Below are 4,733 nucleotides of genomic sequence, written 5' to 3' on the forward strand. Positions count from 1 at the left end.
TCCCTGTGAGGATTTCTCCTGACAGTGAGTCCAGGTCTCTGGTACCCTGGGGCACACAGTTTTGTCTGTGAGGAATAGTTGGTACAAAGCATGTCTCTGGGCTTGTGGCGCATGCACCTGCCTGCTGGTTTGTGGGACCTTTCACAGGGATATACTGGATGACCTAATTCGGGTCCCCGTTTCCTTCCTTCCCTGTGGGGTTTACTCCTGACAGGGACTCCCAGTCTCTGTTGCCCTGGGGCACACAGCTCTGTCTGTTCTAGAGAGCTCTGCACCCAACCACTCTCTGTGCTCCTGGCTTGGGCCCAGTTCAGTGGTGGCAGTTCATGTCTGCTGGTCTACAAGACCTTCCCCAGGCAAAGCCTGAGTGGCCCAAGTCTGCACTGTTTCCTTCCTTCCCTGTGGGGTCCTCTTCTCACAGGGTTCCCAGTCTCTGTTGCATTGGGGTGCACAGCTCTGTCTGTGCCAGAGAGCTGGGCGTGCAGCCCCTCTCCGTGCTGCCACTGGCACCTGGAGCCCAGTTCAGTGATGTCAGCATGTACCAGCTGATCTGCAAGACTTTTTCCAGGGATAGACTGGGTGACCCATGGCCAGTCCCACTGCCTTCCTTTCCCATGGGTTTTTCTCGGAACTGAAACTCCCAGTCTCTGGTGTTTTTGTGCCCACTGTTCAGCCTGGGAAGGTGATGGGGACACGCAGGCGTGTGGCTCTGGTCCGACGACGTAGTACCTGCACGACCTGGGATCTGCTCAGGGTTCTAGCTGGGTGGCCTGAAAGTGGACCGGACTGATTCCCATGCTGTGGGGGTTTCCTCTCACCTGGGAAACATGCTCACTGTTGTTTTAGGGCCCAGAGTTCAGTCTCTTGGTCGCTGTATGGAAAATGTTGTCCGGCTCCTCAGATGCAGTGTTCTCCTGGCCCCGCCATCTTGTCCTCCTTAATTTCTTTTTTAAGTTAATTCATTTATTCACTTTACATTCTGATCATACCTACCCCTTCCTCTCCTGCAGGTTTCACCCTTCCTCCCTCTAACCTCTATTTTTCTTCCCCTACTCCTCAGAAACAGGAAGTGCCCCCAACAACCCACCCCAGCGCATCAAGTTGCATCAGGACTGACTGAGAATCCCCTTCCCCTATGGCCTGGTGAGGAAGCCCTGCCAAGGAAAAGTGATAAAAAACAGACAACAGAGTCTGTGTCAGAGAAAATAAATGAATTGCACTATATGGAAATACTTACACCCAATGTGTCAGATCCTTTTCTGTACAGAAATGGGAAGGCATTGTCTACATGAGGATTTTTGCCATGACTTCAAGCTGAAAAGTTTCTTAAATTTCACAGGGTTCTGAATCTTTCCTTAACACAGTGTGGATTTGAAGGACCAAGTCGGAGACCATCAAGCAATCTGCACACATTTACTCTTTGTGCTTTTACCACAACAGAATTGGTTGACTTGTGACTTTAACTATCTTGTGCTAGCTCAGAATCATGGAAGTATTTCCTGAGTAATGAAAAAACCATCAGGAAGATGAGTCATTTCAGATTGTTTGGAAGTAGTCAGTGAACTCCGCAACCTTTTGGTCTATGCATGGTGCATATTAATCAACCTCAGAAAAGTACATAAAATATCAGTTTTAATTTCATGGCTTTCTCTCTAAATTACTCACTGGCCATTTGAATAACTTCTTTCAAGCCTGCCAAGCCCTCAAAAGTTCTACTTCCTGCCGAGAAAGATGAAAGCGACAGATTTCTTCTATTGCTAAAAATGGTGATGAACACACAAGTTTTGAACTCTGACATTGCCCTCTTTTGTTGAGAACAGATTCTTTTCTCATACAATATATTCTGATTACACTTTGCCATACCTCTACTCTTCCCAGTTCCTCTCTAGATCTTTTTGCATCCTGATCCATTTCCTATATGTATCTTATTAGGTAAAAACAAACACAACAAAATAAAATATAATACACTAAAAATAAATCTGTTCAAAGTTGGACAAGGCAAACCAACAAAAGTAAAAGTAAAATAATAAAATAAAATAAAGTAAAATAAAGTAAAATAAAAAGCCCAAGGTAAGGAACAGGAGTCAGAGACCCATTCATTCACACACTCAGGCATCCCATAAAACCACAAAACTGAGAGCCATACTTTATACATGGAGGGCTTGATACAGACCCATGTAGGTCCTGTGTTTGCTGCTTAAGTCTGTGAGATTATATAAGTTTTTCTCAATTGAGTTAGACGGCATTGTTCTCTTCATGTCCTTCATCCCCTATGGCCCTCACATTCTCTCCATCTCCTCTTCTGCAGAGTTTTTTGAGCTCCCAGGAGAGGCATTTGATGGAGAAATCCTACTTAGGGCTTAGTGTCCAATGTCTCTCTGCATAATGTCTGGCTGTGGGTCTCTGTGTTTGGAATCTGAGTTTTTAAATTTTCTTATTGGTTCTCTGTGAATTTCACATAATGATTCCTACTCTGCCTCATCTACTTCTCCCCTCATATCTACCCATTCTCCTTGCAATCCACCACCCAATAGAGAAAATAGTCTCATTATGGAAACCATAGTGTGTCCCACAGTGAACATTTTTGTCCACACTTCTTTGTCTGCAAATGTTCTTTGTAATGGCATGTTGTTCTGGTACAAGGCCTCTGGCTTCTGCTACACTATCAGTACTGGAACCTCAGGGATTCCTTTTGGATATCTTGTTGTTTCCTGTGTCATGGAAATACCCTAGTTTTGGATCTGTAGGACTGGTCCCTTCATGTACTCCAACAGTCTGTTGATGGTGTAGATGTTGGCGTGGGCCAATTCAAAGACTTGGATTTGAGGCTGAGAGGTACCTGAGCTGGTCAGTCCTCTGGCTCTCCCAGTCTCCTGTCCTTGGGCTAGATCACCAGCCATCCCCACTACCTGGGCCAGCTCTACCTTACTGTCCAGGTCAAGTGCAGGACCTGCTCTCTGAAAGGTTGCATCTTGTGAGAGACAAGGATCATTCTTCCACTCTCCTGTGCCTTGGCACAGCTCTCTAGCCTGTCATAGACAGTGAAGGACAAGAAGACAGTGAAGGACTCACCTGTCAGTGCCAGCACCCAGCAGACAAGAGGCAGGGCCAACTCTTACACATTCACACCCTTGAGGCTGGCTTTACCAACTCCCCTACAGCTCTACTGGGCTTCCCAGGAGTCAGAGAGATTCCTGCTGCTTCAGGGATATGGACTCAGATGTGTCCTCCAGTCACAGCACAGGCCAGGACCCCACCATGGTTCCAGGTGGCCTCACTGACTACTCATATCAGGCTGTTTCTCAGTACCCTCAAATCTTCAGTTCTGCCTCTCTTCATTGTGCCCACAGTCTTCTGATTTTTTCTCTTCCATTTCTACATCAATTACTTGCTCCTCTTATAGGCATAAATGTCTCTGAGTGTCTGGAGTCATCCCAGGAGTGGTCTCAGGTGTGCTTGCACCTCATGTATTATGGCACAGGGCAAGGGTCATCGTGGAAATGCTCTTTCCCCCTGCTCCTCCCCTCAGGGCTGCATGGTGCCTGAGGGGGAATCATTTCAAGCTAACTCTCTGTCCAGGCCTCATGGTGCTGGTCTGGCTCTTGTCTTGGGCTGGTTCCTCTTTTGGCTTGCCCATGCAGCTCATGCGAGGGTTGTCTGTCTAAGGCTCACTCTTGCCTGGGCCCAGGGTGGGTTATTGTAGTCCCTGGATTTCTTTCTGCCCTGGGACCCACAGGGGCCAGCCCAGTACCAGGAGCCACAGAACTCTTCACAGTGCCAGGCTGGTGGTTATCTCAGCTCACTTTTTATTTTCCAGCAATGTTAGGCTACTAATAATTCAGATGTTCATAGGTCAGAAAATTGAGCATAGACATCACCTGTCTCCACTGCTACATCCTGATTGACTCACATATGACACAGTGGCCATACCTGCCATACTTCTAGGGGCTTTAAGACTTTTAAGACAGTGAACACAGTGCATGGAGTTCAGTAGAACTTCACAGATGGAGGAAATGTGAGCCCACAATTAATCCTGTTGGGTAGAGTCATAGTTGGAGTCTGGGATCCCCAGAAGGAGATTTCCAGATGTCTGGAAGAGAGTCTTCTAATAGTCAATAGGTTTTGTGGATAGGGTTCATGGTCAGAATAAAGGGACAAAAGATGTCTAACTCCAAGACCCAAAAGATTCTTTGTATTTATTTCTTCCAGTCAATATGTGTATGAAGCAAACACCTTTGACAGGAAAAGAATTGAAAGAAAGGAGAGAAATAAGAGATCCCAGTAGTGACCACAGTCAAAGCAAAGCTACTGGAGCTCCTGTGCACTGAAATTCCAGGATGCACAGGGGATGGTTTAACATCTAATAGCAGGAAATTCATGAATAAGAAACTGGGTACTGTTTTGTGACAATCAAAGATATTAAAGACATATTAAAGATAAATAAAGCAATATAAACAGCCTAAGGATAAACACAAAGGTATACTCATTTGTTCAACACATCTTATCATAAACACACAAATTTTTAAATTTTTATTTATTTTTTATTACAGTTTATTCACTTTGTATCTGAGCTGTGGCCTCCTCCCTCCTCCCCTCCTAATCCCCTCTTCTTCTTCTCTTATGCCCCTTCTTGATCAGCTTCCTTAGGTGTACAATTTTAGTACGATTATCTGATAATAAACACACATTTTTAAGATTACTCCTAGCTTATATTATACAACAAGTAATATCCA

General features: G+C 45.3%; 1 non-coding gene across 1 annotated transcript; it reads right to left on the reverse strand.

Annotated features, from left to right (window-relative positions):
- Positions 1-3,818: 3,818 nt before the first annotated feature.
- Positions 3,819-3,950, reverse strand: LOC132654440 (small nucleolar RNA SNORA17). Its single transcript, XR_009592086.1, has one exon. It is a non-coding gene; the product is annotated as a small nucleolar RNA SNORA17 (small nucleolar RNA).
- Positions 3,951-4,733: the final 783 nt, after the last annotated feature.

Source organism: Meriones unguiculatus, chromosome 5 (assembly GCF_030254825.1).
Source record: "Meriones unguiculatus strain TT.TT164.6M chromosome 5, Bangor_MerUng_6.1, whole genome shotgun sequence".
Classification (NCBI taxonomy): Eukaryota; Metazoa; Chordata; class Mammalia; order Rodentia; family Muridae; genus Meriones; species Meriones unguiculatus.